This window comes from Panthera leo, chromosome C1 (assembly GCF_018350215.1).
Source record: "Panthera leo isolate Ple1 chromosome C1, P.leo_Ple1_pat1.1, whole genome shotgun sequence".
Classification (NCBI taxonomy): Eukaryota; Metazoa; Chordata; class Mammalia; order Carnivora; family Felidae; genus Panthera; species Panthera leo.
The window spans coordinates 71,073,744-71,091,138 of record NC_056686.1 but is presented as its reverse complement, the minus strand read 5'-3'; the positions used below and the strand labels follow the sequence as shown (position 1 = coordinate 71,091,138).

The 17,395-nt window shown below is 43.1% G+C and overlaps 1 protein-coding gene across 2 annotated transcripts in view; it reads left to right on the top strand.

The window, feature by feature from the left end:
• Nucleotides 1-17,395, top strand: part of LPAR3 (lysophosphatidic acid receptor 3) — a 99,623-nt gene that overhangs the window by 9,433 nt on the left and 72,795 nt on the right. Inside the window, exon 1 of one of the 2 annotated variants that reach the window (XM_042952449.1) lies at nucleotides 10,765-10,985. The exons of the other annotated variant lie outside the window; for it this stretch is intronic. The gene's annotated coding sequence lies outside the window, so the exon portion shown is untranslated. Of the gene's footprint in view, nucleotides 1-10,764; nucleotides 10,986-17,395 lie in introns of those variants that run through there. 2 annotated transcript variants of the gene reach the window in all.

Sequence of the window (17,395 nt, the reverse complement as noted above, 5' to 3'; positions counted from 1 at the left end):
AATTAGAATCGCATACCTCGTCTAGAACCTTCATTCAACCTAACGCTTTTTTTTTTTTTAATTTTTTCTAATGTTTATTTATTTTTGAGACAGAGAGAGACAGAGCATGAACGGGGGAGGGTTAGAGAGAGAGGGAGACACAGACTCTGAAGCAGGCTCCAGGCTCCAAGCCGTCAGCACAGAGCCCGATGCGGGGCTCGAACTCACGGACTGCGAGATCATGACCTGAGCCGAAGTCAGACGCTTAACCGACTGAGCCACCCAGGCGCCCCTCAACCTAACGCTTTTGATATTCATCTCAGTTGTTATCAATAGTTGTATATCAATAGTTTTTTTTTTTTTTTTTTTACTGTACCAAGTAGTATTCCATTGTGTATTTATACAAAAATATAGTCACTCATCTGTTGATAGACATTTGTGTTATTTCTAGTTTTTGGCTATTACAAATAAAGCTTCTCTGAATACTACGATAGAAGTCTTTTTGTGGACATGTGTTCTTATTTCTCTGGAGTAAATAACTACAATTGGAATTGCTGAGTCACAGAGCAGGTGTATGTTTAAACATATAAGAAACAGACAATTACATTTTCAAAATGGTCAGACTATTTTAAACTCCTATTGGCAATATACAGGACTTTGTACCCCTATTTGGCATTTTTAGTCTTTTTACGTTAGTCATTATTGTGTGTGTATGCAGTGGTATCTCACGGCAGTTTTAATCTGTGTTTTACTGATGACTTTTGATTATCTTTTCATGTGCTTTATTAGCCATTCGTTTATATTCTTCTGTGAAGTATCTGTTCTAGTAGTTCCCCCATTTTTTTTTTCTAATGTTTGTTTATTTTTGAGAGAGACAGAATGCGAGTGGGTTAGGGGCAGAGAGAGGGAGACACAGAATCAGAAGCAGGCTCCAGGCTCCGAGCTGTCAGCGCAGAGCCTGACGCAGGGCTCGAATTCACGAGCTGTGAAATCATGACCTGAGCTGAAGTCGGACGCTTAACTGACTGTGCCACCCAGGCGCCCCTTATTTCATATATTTTAAAGGTCTGTTATGGGATGTGTTGACTCTTTTATTATCATGAAATAACCCTGTTTTTTTCTAATAATAAGCTCATCTTAAAAAATTACTACAGGGGTGCCTGGGTGGCTCAGTTGGTTGGGCGACCGACTTTGACTCAGGTCATGATCTCACACATGGTTTGTGAGTACAAGCCCACGTCAGGCTCTGTGCTGACAGCTCAGAGCCTGGAGCCTGCTTCGGATTCTGTGTCTCCCTCTCTCTCTGTCCCTTACCCACTTGTGCTCTGTTTCTGTCAAAAATGAATAAATGTTAAAAAAAATTTTTTTTTAATTACTACAGTATACTGCCTCTTTAATTCTCACTGCCTTTGGAGGTAGGTACCTTTGTTCCATTTATAGCTGTAGAGACTGAGTGAAACTGGCCAAGACTGTGTAGCTAGTAAATATGGTGTGGAGCATACTAAAATTTTTGAATTTGACAGCAAATCTTAGAAGTTATAGATGCTTTGATTAATACAATCTTCTATGATAAAGTCCTATAACATGTCTTATTTTTATCGTTTTGGTTTTCACAACTTTGTACTTGATGTTTATTCCTACACACATGGGTCATTATTCTCCTTACTAATATTCATACCTTCCTCTCATTGTTATTTGCTTCCACTACATCCATTCCTACCACAATACAATATAATGAAAATAAATCATATCCTGGTAATAAAAAAAATAAGATTTGAGACTCTTAGAAAATCATCTATGATAGCAAAATAACTTACCATGACATTTTCTTGTTTGTAAGTAAAATATTTATTAATAATTGAAAAGCCAAGCATAACATCACTTGATACAATTATTATAATATGCTTCCATAAAATTACAAAATCCTATTTTATTTTATACTCTATTTTGTATTTTAAATATTTCTCATTTCAAACTTTATCATATTAAAAAGAAGACAAAACTTCTTAGTTCTTGATCTTCCATTTTAAATGAATCAATCCAGGGGCGCCTGGGTGGCTCAGTCAGTTAAGCGTCGGACTTCAGCTCAGGTCACGATCTCGCAGTCCGTGAGTTCGAGCCCCACATTGGGCTCTGGGCTGATGGCTCGGAGCCTGGAGCCTGTTTCCGATTCTGTGTCTCCCTCTCTCTCTCTGCCCCTCCCCCATTCATGCTCTGTCTCTCTCTGTCTCAAAAATAAATAAACATTAAAAAATTTTTTTTAAATGAATCAATCCTCTGTTTTAAGTGGACTAAAGTTTGACAGTTCAGATTGTTTCTAAAGTGCACTTGTGTCTTAGTCTACTGTTATTTTTCAAATTATACAAAAACATTAAATATTAATCTGGGCAGTATCTATCAAATCCAATTGAAAAAATCAATCCCAGAGATGAGAACGTCAGTGTCATATTACAGCTTTCTTTTGCACAACAAGGAAAAAAGTTTACTGCATAGAATGCAGAAAATTCTAACAAGATTCATTTGCAACTATTTCCTTTCTCTTTATCAGGTTTACCAGAATAAATATTTGTGCAGCTGAAAGTGTTGCTAATAGCAGGTTCTTGGTGCCTGCCTCTGGCAAGTCATAGCCTGAGCACTAGGTTTGGGAGAAGTTAGCCTACTATAGAAGGGGTTATTGTCCACACATGGCTTCAGCATTGAGCGTCCCCTCAGCACCCCACATTGTTGAATATTTGCAACCTCCATGACACTCTCTTAAAATATCCTGGTGGAGTGTGTACACATTTCTCAGGCCGTGAACTTCTGAAAAAACATATAGGTACTTTTCTTTTTGAATTTTTTTTTTATCTTTATTTTTGAGAGAGAGACGGAGTGTGAGCAGGAGAGGAGCTGAGGGGAGGGAGACACAGAATCAGAAGCAGGGTCCAGGCCCCGAGCTGTCAGCACAGAGCCCGATGAGGGGCCTGAACTCACGAACCGTGAGATCATGACCTGAGCCGAAGTCGGACGCTTAACCGACCGAGCCACCCCGGCGCCCCCATACAGGTATTTTTCTAAAAGCGGATCTCAATTCTATCTTGAACCTACTATTTCTATCTCTGACAGAGAATTTAATCATGTTACTTTTCAGGTAAACTCGGGCAAATGCAGTGATCTTGGTCATTTGAAGTTTATACTTGGGCTTCTGTCCCTCCCATTTTTTTCCCCCTGTTGCGGTATCTAAGATCTGAACGGACTTTGTAATGTTCAGGTGTTGCGGTGGAGTGGGTGGGTACTGAATACCCGGTTCACGACATCCTTTTGAGAAGTGATCCCCCCTCATAACCATGCTGATCTCTGTCCCTGCTGCATCTGCGGCCAATATTTCCCTTTCGGTACTTTTCTGCGAGGAACTGACTGTAGCGGTGGTGTTCTGCATCACTCTGGGGCCCGCGGAAAACTCAGAGAGTGGATTCGGTTCCTCCTGTGTTTAGCTGTGCCACTCTTACCACTATGGGAACAGTGTTGCTGGAGCACAGGGCACGTAAGCATGAACGGTTCCCATTCAAGTCTCCCGTGGACAGCAGGGCACAGTACTCTCTGTGTGCGTTAGTCAGGATAGGCTAGGTGATGCTGTGATGACAAATGCTCCCCAACTCTCAGTGGCTTAGAAGGACAAAGGTTTATGTCTCACTTGTATGTCATTCTCAGGTCAGCCATGGCGCTGCCTTATGCCCTCTGCCCTCCTGGGTCCAGGCTGATGGGGCCGCCTCTCTCTGGGACACTGCTGCTATCAGGGCAGAGGAAAAGAGAACAGAGAACTTTGTGTTGGCTAGCACAGCTCACACTATCGGCCAAAGCAAGTCAAATGGATAAGCAGAGAGGTTTATTTCTCCCCCAAGGAGGGGCGGCTTGTATTTTTAATACAATCTACCACATTATTCCTGGGTTGCTAACTCAAGGGAGGATCTATTTTTCTATAACAGCTTAGTCTGAGGAGTGGTGAGGGGTCAGAAACCTCTGCCCAGGGGTGCCTGGGTGGCTCAGTCGGTTAAGTCTCCGACTTCGGCTCAGGTCATGATCTCTAGGTTAGTGAGTTTGAGCCCCAAGTTGGGCTGTGTGCTGACAGCTCAGAGCCTGGAGCCTGGTTTGGGTTCTGTGTCTCCCTCTCTCTGCCCCTCCCCTACTCGTGCTCTGTGTGTCTCTCTTTCTCTCTCAAAAATAAACATTAAAAGAAAGTAAAAGGAAGAAAGAGAAGAAGGAAGGAAGGAAAGAAAGAAAAAGAGAGAGAGAGAGAAAGAAAGAAAGAAAGAAACCTCTGCCCAGGTCTATCAGTGTTGCTTCTCCTCCAGCTCAAATTCTTCTGTCAGGAAACCTTATCTAGTCCTCAGGGAGGATGGTCTGGTCCTCCCATCTGTTTTCTTCTAGTTGATTGCTTCTGGGTGGGGGGCGGGGGAGTTTATGTTAAGCTTCTTTCAGCATGCAGCCCTTTGAAACTCAGGAGAACACATCTTTTACAAATCACAAATCACGTGTTTATTTTTTCTGCTATGAGTTTAAGGAAATCTATTTAGGAACCCAGGGGTTGAAAACGGATTTCTCTTATTCTTTCAGGTTTTTTTTTTTTTTTTTTCCTGAAAGTTTTGTTGTTTTTGTGTCCTCCTTTATTAAATGCTCTCAGGAACAATGCTCAGGGATCAGAGGGGCAATAAAGGTAGTCAAAGAAAACCTCAGTTATTATCTCCAAAAGTAATTTCAGCATAATTGTAAAGAAAGTGAAGCAGTTGCTAAAATAAATCCTGCTCGGAGGAGAGATTTAGGGCGTTGTTTTCCTGAGTGAATAAAGCATGCTTTCCTCGGTCGTGGTAGATGACCATTTCCCATCCCTGGATGTCCAGGCTTGGTGTAAAGGATTTTTGTAAAGGACTCACAGTGCTAGTTTCCTAGCTTTTGCTTGGGACCTCTCCTTTGAGAAGTACAGTAGCCCAGCTAACAGGTATGAGAGATCAAAATTCCAGTGAACCCACACAAAATGAGTAAAACAAGAAGCTAATCCTCTCTACTTAGATTCTGGTTTCTTAGATCATATAAAGTTGAACAAACCCTCAAATCTCAACTTGACTGTATGCTTTTCTTTTTTATAGTTATACATGGTTGAAAAGGCACGGGCCTCAAATGACTAGAAGAATTTATCACTTCAAATGCTATTTTTAGAAAATTTGGGTTACAAATGTTATATATGTTCATTGCAGAAAACTTTGAAACTACAGGAAAGTGTATTAAAAAATGTATGTAATCTCACCTGCCTATAATATCTATAATTAACATATAGGGGTATTTATTTGTGGTAGTTTTTCTTTCATACAAACTCATGTTTTCAAAAGAAGAAAACAGATTTAGTTAAATAGTTTTGTATCCTGCTTTTTATAAAAATTTAATATGAAATGTAATGGGTATGGGGTTTCCTTTTGCGGGTGGCAGGCATGTTTGGGGACTAGACAGAAATGGTGGTTGCACAACACGGAATGTACTAAATGCCGCTGGGTTGTTTATTCACTTTAAAATGGTTCATTTCGTGTTATGCGAATGTTGCTTCAGTAAAGCAAAAATAAGAAAACTCAAATAAAATAGGCACATTAAAAAATTTAATATGAAATGATGAGTATCTATGTCATTATATACTCTTTGAGAACATAATTATTAAGGCTGGATAACATTCAGTCATACGGGTGTATGATAATTCATTTGATCAATTTCCTGTTGAGCGTTTAGGTTAGACTTTTAGGTTGCTTTTAATATATCGGGTGTATAAATAATGCTGAAATGTTTGTATTTATATTACAATCTTTGCATGCTTCCAGGGTGTCTTTGGGATAACTTTCTAGGTATGAATGCTGGGTCAAATAGTGTGAACAAATGGTGTGGGTTCTTGATACATCATAATTCATCATACCCCAAATCCCATAAATTGTAATGTGCACCATTATTTTATGTGATACTAAAAAGGAAAATGATTCCAATTAAACACAATGCCTTCTTATCACTTATACCTTTTATTTTTATAATTATTGAAAGAATTTTCTGGACTTACGTAAAGACATAATTAGCTTATATGTTTATTCTTGTGTATCCAGAAAGGAGAAGCAAAAACCCTGGCCAAGGTATTCATTCCTAAACTTCCTCATTCTTTGGAGTCCCTTTTTGACTCTGTGTGGTCCTTGGCTTGAGTGCATCAGAAGCATTTGGAAGCAGCCTATTTTAAAATGTGCTCCAGTCTTTGCTCTGGGATTTCTTCCAACAGCTGACATCCAGTCTTCAAAACTTGGTTCATCTAGGCAGCCAATGGCAACTAAATCACAACTGCTGCCTGGCTGACAGTGATTGTAAAACACATCTCAGTTTAGAGATATTAAAATGTGAAAAAAAAATGTATTTCTGAGAATGAATGGAATATACTATATTGCAAATTGTCTACCAGAAAAATTTCCCCAATTTGTATTGCTACCAACCCACATGAAGTTACCCACTTCTCTCATACCTTAGTTAATATTGGCAATCTCTATAATCAAAAACCTTTGCCATTGGATAGGTGACAAGTAGTATCCCATTTTCATTTACACCTGTTTTACTATTAGATCAGTTGAAATGTATCTTCGTATATTTTTGGTCATTTGTATTTCTTCTTTTCCATGTGTCCATATACTTGACTTATTTTTGTTTTGATGTTAATCTTTTAGTTTTTTACATGCCTCTCCATCTCAGTAAGTAATGTAGGAAGAGTGTTAACCTTTCATCTATCCTATGTTGCAAATAGTTTTTTCCCCTAGTTTTTAGTTTGATTTATAAATTTAAATTTACAGGACTATTTTCTTATGTGTGGAGGTATTTAATTTGCATGCAGTCAAGTTAGTGAATTTCTTCTGTGATTTCTTCCCTTGCTCTTATGTTTAAAAAAGTGCATCACAGAGGCACTGGGGTGGCTCAGTCGGTTAAGCATCTGACTCTTGATTTCAGCTCAGGCCATGATCTCTCACGGTCATGAGTTCAAGCCTGGTATTGGCCTCTGCACTGGGCATGGAGCCTGCTTAAGATTCTCTTTCTCTCTCTCCCTACCCCCTCCCCCACCTGCTCTGTCTTAAAAAAAAAAAAAAAGTTCATCATAAACTTGAAATCAAATAAATATTAATCTTTATTTTTTTCTAATTGTTTTATGATTCTTTCTCCTTTTTAACAAAGTCTTTCATGCATATGAGAATTACTTTGATAAGCATCTAACCTTATTTCTTCCCCAAAGGTCAATGAATTATAGTAGGGCAATTGACTGAACAAGCCTTCCCTTTCCTACTGATTTAGGATGCCAACTTCTTCAAATATAAACATTTTTATACTTACTATGATCTCTATATGGAATAGCTATTCTCTAATGTTTTGTCTCTCTAGTTTTATACCAGTGCCATATTGTTTTAATTATTAATTAAATTCACCATATAATTTAATCAACAGAAGTAGGCTGCTTTTGCAAATGAATTATGCCTGGATGACAGGTTTAAATCTGGGTCCACAGGCTAAGCAAAATTAGTCAGTTGCTAATTGAAATTAGTCAGTCAGAGAAAGGCAAATATCATATGACCACTCATATGAGGGCTTTAAGATACAAAACAGATGAACATAAGGGAAGGGAAACAAAAATAATACAAAAACAGGAGAGGGGGGACACAACACATAAGAGACTCTTAAATATCGAGAACAAACAGAGAGTTACTGGAGAGGGTGTGGGAGGGGGGATGGGCTAAATGGGTAGGGGGCATTAGGGAATCTACTCCTGAAATCATTGTTGCGCTGTATGCTACCTAACTTGGATGTAAATTAAAAAATAATAAAGAGAAAGTAAAAAAAAAGAAAAGAAAAGAAAGAAATCTGGGTCCAGGGGCACCCTAGTTGTTATGTTTTTATAATATGTTTTCATTTTTGCTACAAGATTCCCATCATGACTTTTGTTTTCAAAATTGGTTACTCTTTTCTGAAGCATAAAAATATGCAGAACTCAGCAGCGATGAGATGAAAATCTAAGGATTATTTTTGAATGATTCACATAAGTCATATGAGATGGTTTGCCCAATTTAAATGAGTTTGATTTTTAATTTTTCGGTAGTTGTTGACTATTTCTGTGACTCTTTATTGCTTTCCACTTGGAGTTACATGCAATTGATGAGTACTCTACAGGGCAATCACCTTGCTTTTGCACAGGCTTTCCTCAGAACCTTCTAGCTAACTGTTATTTCAGGTACCACTTACATCTCTCACGTTATAGTTGTCCTTCACTTTCTCACATTATTCATCTGCTGTCGGCAGCTTCATTGCTAATTAGTACAGATGAGCAAAATTTAACAGAGATTCAGTTCAGACTGTAAAAAAAAAAAAAAAAAAAAAAAAAAGTGAGAAGGACAGTCTGAATTCCTGCCCATGCAATCAGAGGTCCAAAGCAAGTAGGGGGCAGAGGAACATGGGCCTCTTTCCATAAAACCCGAGGGGGACAAGTCTTGCCTGAGTCTTGTGGTGTTGCTTCTCACTATACGAGGGGGCAGGCTGGGTTTTTAGTTTTATTTGTTCATGTATTTATTTTGCAGCATTTATTCCCTGCCAAGGAGACGCTGGTGGACATAGTTTCTCCAAGGCAATAATTGCTCCTTCAGCCATCACAATTCCTTTCCATCAAGCACTGTGGAGTGCACCTCTCTTCCCCTTATAGAAACAATGTTATACATTTTTGTATCTCCAGGAACACAAAACACAACACTCTGAACATAGGAAGCTGATTAGCAAATGTTTGTTGAAAAAGTTTTGAATGACTTTCTAGCCTGTGATCTTTAAGGCCAAGTATACCCTCAGGCTTGACGTTTGTCATTTTTGACGTCAGCTTTAGTTTTACTAATAAAAACATTTTGGTAGAGAAGTGAGATATCATAGACCCTACAAAGACTTAAAGAAGGTTCTGGCTTCTTTCTAAAAATGAGAATTTGGGGGCACACATCTCTTTTTACTTGTCCTTTGCCTCTTGTTCCCTTTTTGTCCTGTTCCTGCCCATAGGTCTACAAGCTGGATGTTCTCCCAGCCTCTTTCCCTCTGCATTTCTTTTCTGGCTCACTTTCTTGCCTTCCCCTCAGACCTGACCCACATTTGTAAAAAAAAAAAAAAAAAAAAAAATCATCTAGCTAGAATGTCTGGTTCCTTTTGCAAAAACAGCTAACCATAATCCCTTCTCCTTTTTTTTTTTTTTTTTTTTTTTTTTTTTTTTTTTTAGGACTCATGCATTAAAGGTAATCACATATGGCTTTACAGAATCCCTGTTCTCCTTTCCAATGCTCAAGTTCAGGAAGTTCCCAAGTTACAACATAATTTATGTTTCCCCGGTGCCTTTGCTAATTAAATTGTTTGGAACTTGGAAAAAATTTCCAGTAAAAGAAGGCTTTAACTGGTGTTTACAGTTGCCAGTTTAGGGTTACAACGGCTTACTCACTCAACACACGACACATTAGCATTTACTAGGTGCTGGTGGTTGCCCTTTCAGCTCTGTGCTGTTGGAGTTGAGCTGTTCACTCCCCTGACCTTGTTCTCATATATCATCTGCCACGTTTTTGCTTATTCCAATAAACAGGATCTTTCTTAACACTAGCTTTGCAAGTTGTAGCCCTCCCTATACCATTCATCTGCAAGGCAACACAGGAATTTTCTGAACACCCAAGTGAAGCAACAGTACTCTGCACATGTCAACCAAAATTTAGCCATATCCCTGTGAAGATTTGAGGTATAGAGGATGTCATGCCCTGTGGGATGAGGTTTATCCCATAACAAACAAAACATTATCTTCAGAGAAAGAATTTCTTTGATGGTAGGGGGCAGGTTACCATATAGTTTGTCTTCTAGGATATGGTTCCTAGTTGACATATAGGAAGTCCCAATATCAACGTTGAATGAACAACGAATGAATGAATGGCCAAGGGCTACAAGAAGATATCTGGGCACATGCTGTCAGTGTTTCCCAAGGTTCTGAAGCATGAGTAGGAAGGACCTCACAGTATTTCTCTCTGGTGAGGTCACCAGGAAGGTCCAACTTTCAGCAAGTCTGTGACTTTGTTTTACTTTGCAGAGTGCAGAGAGAACAAAGTCTTGAGGACATTGTTTTACTTTGCATCTTTCTTTACCAAAGGTGGGTCAGTGGTGGCTTTATATTTCAGCTTTGAAAAACAAAGTACCCAGGACTATTTACCCCAGGAGGTTAAGAACCCTCTTATAAGAACTTTAAGTTGTTTTGTTTTGTTTTTTAAATTTCCTGTTTCAACAAAAAGGTGCCTAGGAAAGGCTCCAGGCCAGATGCACACGAACATCCTGGGCCTCTGGGGGCTGCCCGCACCCTGGGGTAGCTTTGAGGTTCAAGTTTTAGAGCAAGCATTTGGCCTGGCAGTGAACCTGCCTCCCCTGGGAAGGTGGGTGTGGGCTACACTTACCCAGAGCCACTCCAAACATATCTCTTCCCGACGAGCGAGGAGAGACAGAGGGACAGCGCTTTAATACCGGGCTCCGAGGTATGGCTCTGTAAGCCCTGTGGGTCCTAGCGGACTTCTAGTGGGCACCATCACTCCTCCAGGCCGGCCACCCTCCTGGGGACCAGTCCCAGGCAGGAGGGCATCTGTAGGAGAGCCCCTGTGCGCCGATCCGTGCCTCGCCGGTGGGGGGCGCTCTCTCGTGGGAACAGTCGGACGCCGGGGGCAGGACGGGGCAGGGCGGGGACGCGGCCCCTCCGCCCCCTCGGCGCCACCCCTTGCTCCGCCAAACTTTCCTCGGGCTCCGGGCGTGTAGCAGCTGCCGCTGGAGAGGAGGGGCGCCGCGGCCGGCCCGTCTAAACCTTCACTGCTCCCCGCTCCCGGCCGGAGCCCGGCACCCGGTCGCCTCGTTGCGCTCGGCCCCGAGGGCATGCAGCAGCCGCAAGGGCCCCCGCTCCCGGGCTCGGCGGCGGGCGAGCGTGAGCGGTGAGTGCGGGCGCCGGGCGCGGGGAGGGTTCCCGGAGCCGGGGCGGCCGGGGCGCGCTTGGGGAGGCCGAGGCGCACCTCCACCGGGCCCAGCACGCGGCTTTTCGGGTTTGCCTGGCGTCCAGCCGGGTCCCGAACCTACTCCAAGCACCTGGGACAAACTCCGGGTGGCGCATCTTGCCCGCCCCCACTTTTTGTCTTGGGGGTGAAAAGCAACCGGGATGCAGGATCCGCGTTGCATGTGCTGTGGGCTGGTGGGCTGGGCGCCGGGAGCGCGACGCAGGCTTCGCTCTGCCTTGGCACAGGTGCTGCTTTTCCAAGCCCAGCCTCACAGCCCTTGATGGTGAACTGAGTTATTCCCGTGGAGCCCAGGGATTTAACCTTTTTCAGCCTCGGGTTAACGCCCGGGACGACGGTGTGGCAGGATAAAGCTCGAAGTCTGCAAGGCATAAAGATTCGTGCAATCGTTACTATTAACAAACTGGTAACACTGGGGGTGGGGGTGGGAGGGGGTGCTTGGTGAGTTAATGAAGGTCCCCGTGATCCCCCTCACCAACGGAAGACAAAAGTGCTTTGTTCTGTAGCAATGTTACTTTATTGCTTTCCCTGAGCAAGTTGTGACTACCCAAAATTGCTTACAAGTTTCTCAACTTGTAATTGGAGTAGTGACTGAATATTGGCACACAATTTAGTCTTATAAAGGTAATCATTAAAACGGGCCTCAAAAGCAATTTTTAACTGAGTAATTTCCACAAAATATGTCCCTGTCATTTGTTATTGTCATTGCAACACATTTCTGCCTCCTCACTCCTTTGCTGCCCAGAGTATTACCTGGTCTTGGAATGTTACTTTAAAAGTTAGGGGGCGCCTGGGTGGCGCAGTCGGTTAAGCGTCCGACTTCAGCCAGGTCACGATCTCGCGGCCCGTGAGTTCGAGCCCCGCGTCAGGCTCTGGGCTGATGGCTCGGAGCCTGGAGCCTGTTTCCGATTCTGTGTCTCCCTCTCTCTCTGCCCCTCCCCCGTTCATGCTCTGTCTCTCTCTGTCCCAAAAATAAATAAAAAAAAAAAACGTTGAAAAAAAAAAAAAGAAAAAAAAAATTTAAAAGTTAAGGGCCACTTAGCTTCTTAGGGTAACTACTTATGTTGTTTTTTTTTTTAATGAGTTGGATGATGAAGTAAATGCCAGCTACAAACAGATGATCTCTTCTTTACCAGCCAGTTATTAGTCTATGCATTGCATGGCGTTTCATCAATGCATGGACTTTTTTATTGTTAAGGAGAGTTGTTGCACTTTCTGGTGAACTATCTATCAGTAGTTGCTAACCCTGCTTTCCCTGAGACTTGGGACCCAATTTTGTGTGGTCTGAGTCCAGTGAGTTAGAATTTTTTCAACTAGAAGTTATACAGTTAGAAACACACAACTTTGGCTCTGTTAACATCATGCTTATCTAAACAAACAGGACCATTCTAAAAAGACCAGCAAACAAATCCTGCCAGTGAGGTTTATGTACTTGAGATAAGCTTCCAGAGTTGTCTCTTGTGCCTTGAGACTGTATGGAGCTAGTATCGTGTACTAGGACATGTTAGATCTGGACTTCTAAGCTGCTGGCCATATCTTCTATTGACCGTCACTACTGCGTAACTAGAAACGTAGATCATTTGGGCACATTTTTTGTTTTCTTTTTTCATCTTTCACATTTAAAACTTTGTGGCTTTGATTTCAATATAAATGACACATCCTGTCTTCTAAATCTGACAAATGCATAAATCAGCTGCCAGCCCCTGTATGTTACAGCAGATCTATTTTAGGTATCTGGTTGTTGCATAGGATGTTTGGTAGAACAGATATGCCTGTGGTTTCTATGAATGAAGACTGATCTCACAAGACATAAAAACATGTGATTGTTTCTGTCATGAACCTGAGAGTCTATAACATGTTCATGCTTTCCCTCATTTTTCCAAAACCCACACACAGGACAAATGCACACAGAAGTGTAGCCAGGCAGCAGTCGAGGCACATCCTGCTCAAAGTCTTGCACACATGCCCAAGGCTGACTGCTTTGCCCCCATGTTTTCCATCTTTTTGATGAGGGGGCAGAAATCACCATAACTTAAGTCCAACCTCTTATTTCTTTGGGGTGGGGCAGGGGGAATTGCTGTAACTCAAATGGGAATTACTATAACTCAAATTACCTATTAGCCATTCTCCTTGGAGTGTACATTAGTTCAGAATGCTTTCTGGTCTGTGATTATACCCAACAGAGTGGTTAAGTCTGATTGCAAGCTTCTAAATGGCAGAGCCGGGGGCCCAAGGCATTATTAATGTGGTGTAAGGAAAAGAGCAGGGCTTTGCCGTCAGACCAGCCTTTGTTCCTGGCCAGGCTTTGTGACCTTGGATACTTGCTTCACTTCTCTAAGCCTTAATTTCCTTGTCTGTAAAAGTGAAGATTATGTCCACCTCCGAAAATTAGAAGAGAAAGCACTCAGCAGAGTGCCTGATATACAGGAAGTGCTCCTTAAATGCTGGTTGCCATCTTTTCCTCCAAGACTGATATTTGTCTAAACATGGGTGCAAATGCATGTTGTTCTGGCGAGAGTGCCAACAGAGATTCCCGAGCTGTAGGTGACTTAGAGATGTTCCACCCACTTCCTTGCTTGCTTGCTTCCTTCCTGGGTCCTTTGTTCTTCTTTCCATCATTCCTCCTGCAGGCACTGAGCCTCCTCCTCTTTGGCCTTGCTGATCATTTGTTCCTCATCCTGGATTCTGCATGTATGTGGAGGAGTCCCCTGGAACTTAGTCCTGCCAAGGATGGGAGAGGTGGAGGTGAGGGGCGGGGTGCTGTCTGCAGAAGCCCTGAGAGTTGACCGAGTTAGGCAGTTGGAGAACATGGGTTTGGTTCTAGTCCCAGCTCCACTTTGTGAGGTCTTGTGACGTTGGATAAATCGCCTGTCATCCTTGAATCAGTTTTCTCATTTACATAACAGGGATAATAATTCCTTTCTACCTACGTGCATGTGTTGTGGGTGCCGTTAAGTCGTCTCTGTGAAAGAGCTTTGTGCCTGTGAGGACCACATAAACGTTGGAATTAAAGAGGCAGGGCCTCCAGATGTGGGACACCCTAGGCAGGTTGCATGGGGGTGGTAGGGTCTCCATACGGGTGTTGGGTGTGCTAAGTGCTCATTGCTGCAGTCCCTCCAGAGCCTTCTCTCCTGCCCTCCCACGTCGAATGAGACTTCACAGAGGAAATCCTGCCAGAGGTTGCGAAACTGTGCTATGGGGAACGCAAATTTCAGGACTGAGATGACTTAACACTGTGTGATCGAAGGCACAGGGCAAAGTTCCGAAGAAGCAGTAATTCCCTCTTAGTATTACCTGTACGGTCTGCTCATCTCAGTTCTTGGTAGACAAAAACACAGAGCTAGCTAACCAGCCAGTGAGTCAGAAGAGCATGGCCACGCAATCACCAGACATGGACTTGGGGTGCCTGATGCCATCCTCACTGGCATGTGCCTTCTTGCTAACTTAGGTCTCTGCGGTTCGCTCTGCAAAGCACTGAACCAACTCAGGGCATTTCCACCCCACAGACAAGCTAATTATTGAATTCATTCTGAAAGATGTGTGGTGCTCTGCCTGATCTGCCTGGTGGGCCAGGCCAGGCCCAACGAAAGGAGGGTCCTGATTTCCTGGGTTGCGCCTATCCCTCTTCACTCTTGAGGCTGATGTCCTTCTCCTTATTCCTCTTCTCCCTTCATCTGCTGGCCCTGCCTCTGCAGCACTTGACCCCTCTCCTCCTGTCCTGCCGCCTGGTACATTAAACTCCTTCCTTGCCTGTGACCCCTGACATCACCCAGCTCCCATGGACCTTGCCTCCTCTCCTTAGGTGTGAATCATTCATACACCTTAAGCTGGGCCAGACTAGGTGTCACTCTGGAAAACAACCTGCCCAGTACAGCCTGCCCCACCCCTTTCTAAAGATGTTAGTCAGCCCCCCTAAATACTCATCAACTAGTCCTGTGTCTTCACCTCCAGGAGGTGCTCCTGGCCCTGGCCTTGACTTAGCCCTGTGCAGATTCTGTGACATCATCAGGGATGGCTTGGCAGGTAGCAGGGCTGGGTTGGAGGGCACCTTAGTCTCTGTGTAAGTGCCACCCGTTTGCCCAAAGGCCCTCCAAACAAACAAGCAATCTACACAAAAGCAGTGTGCTTGCTTTGTAAATGAAGCTTTTGAGGCTTCCTTGGTCTCCCGTTACAGATAAGCTGCCCCAAAGCCCCTCCTCTACAGAAATTCTGGAGCTGCTCCCAGATCGACTCAGATCATCTAAGTCAAAGGTGGGCAGTGGAGTCAGTCAGAGGCATTCACTCCCCAAGGAGAGCTAAAGAAATCCAAAGTTAAGCCCTTGCCGGTAACTGGTTATTGAAGACCAAAACAAGAGACCACTTGCAGAACTCACTGACTCACGTGCCTCCTGCCCTGGTTGATTTTTAGTAGGTTAGTCCTTTGAATGGGGGCCCTTTCCCTGGGGTCACATGGGTCTGACAAAGAGAAAATAAGTATAATCATATCCTATATCCCCATGGCATTTGAATTGGTTAGAGTTCTCCAAAGAAACAGAACCAATAGGATATAAATAGATGTAAGTGAGGATGTTTATTGTAAGAATTGGCTCATAGGGTCCTAGAGGCCGAAAAGTCCCATAACGTGCCACCTGCAATCTGGAGAACCAGGAAAGCTGGTCGTGTAACTCAGTCTGAGTCTGAAGGCCTGAGAATCAGAAGCACTGATGTCCAGGGACAGGAGAAGATATAAGTCCCAGTTCAAGCAACAGGGAAGATTCCCCCTTCTTCTGTCAATGGAAGATGACATCTACTCACATTGGGTGATGGCGATCTTAGTTCACCAATTCAAGTGCTAATCTCTTCCGGAAACACCCTCAGGGACACACCCAGTTAATATTTTATCAGCTATCTGTGCATCCCTTAACCCAGTTATGGTGACACGCAAAATTAATCATTGTAACACCAAATCAGGAAATTGATGTTGGTACAACTCTACCATCCAGTCTACAGAGCCCACTCATATTTCTTCAGCCATCCCCCAGATCACTCTTTTCTCGCTTTATCTAGGATACACATTACATTTATTTGTCATGTCTCCTCTGGAATAGTTCCTCAGACTTAATCTGTTTCTAAGATCCTTGCATTTGTACAGGTCTTACATGCTGTAGGATGATTCTCCAGCTGGGTCTAGCACGTGTTTCTTCAGAACCAGACTCAGGTCATGTGACCTTGGCAGCACTTTGCTCTTCTTGGTGCATCACATTAGGGACACAATGTTGGGGCACCTGGGTGGCTCAGTCGGTTAAGTTTCTGACTTCCCTCAGGTCATGATCTCACAGTTCATGGGTTTGAGCCCTGCATCGCGCTCTGTGCTGATGGTGCAGAACCTGCTTGGGATTCTCTCTCTTTCTCTCTCCCTCTCTTCCTCTCTCTCTCCCTCCTTCTCTGTGCTCTTCCCTGCTCGTTCTCTCTCTGCCGCTCAAAAATAAATAAAGGAAAAAAAAAAAAAAAAAGGAAGGTACACCACGTCAAACTCTCGCTGCTGGAATATTGGCCTTGAGCACCTGCTTATGTTGGTGTCTGCCTGCTCTCCTCACCTTAAATTCACCACTTCTTTCTTTGAGATTTATTGGTGTTTGTGGGGAAGTACTCTGAGGTTATGTTAATAGCCTGTTCCTCATTAAACCTCCACCTACGGCATAACCAGTCATTGATGACTTCTGCCTGAATCAGCCACCTCTGTGAAAGTTGCCACATGGTGATTCTGTATTTCCATCACTCCCACGTTTATTCATTGGCATTATACTATAAGGAAGAATTTTCTTTCTCCCTCCTGTATTTACTCATTTATGTTAGAAAGCGTTCATGGATTCCCTTTGTATCCAAAATGTTGAAATCTGTTACCATCATTATTTATTTTGATGCTCAAATGGTCCTCATTTGACCAGTGGAAGCCCCTCGAAGCTGGCTCCTGTGTCCTTTTGATCTCCCCATTATTCACCGAGCATTTTTTTTTTTAACGTTTATTTATTTTTGAGACAGAGAGACAGAGCATGAACGAGGGAAGGTCAGAGAGAGGGAGACACAGAATCTGAAACAGGCTCCAGGCTCTGAGCTGTGAGCACAGAGCCCGATGCGGGGCTCGAACTCACGGACCGCGAGATCATGACCTGAGCCGAAGTCGGCCGCTTAACTGACTGAGCCACCCAGGCGCTCCTCACCGAGCATTTTAAAATGTTCTGGTACCACAAGATATTCCAGGCTTACTTTGTACTTTCCCTGACCTAGGTAGTCTCCCTTTTGGAAAAGAATGGTATTTAAAAACCAAGATATGGAAGATTGATGTGCCCATT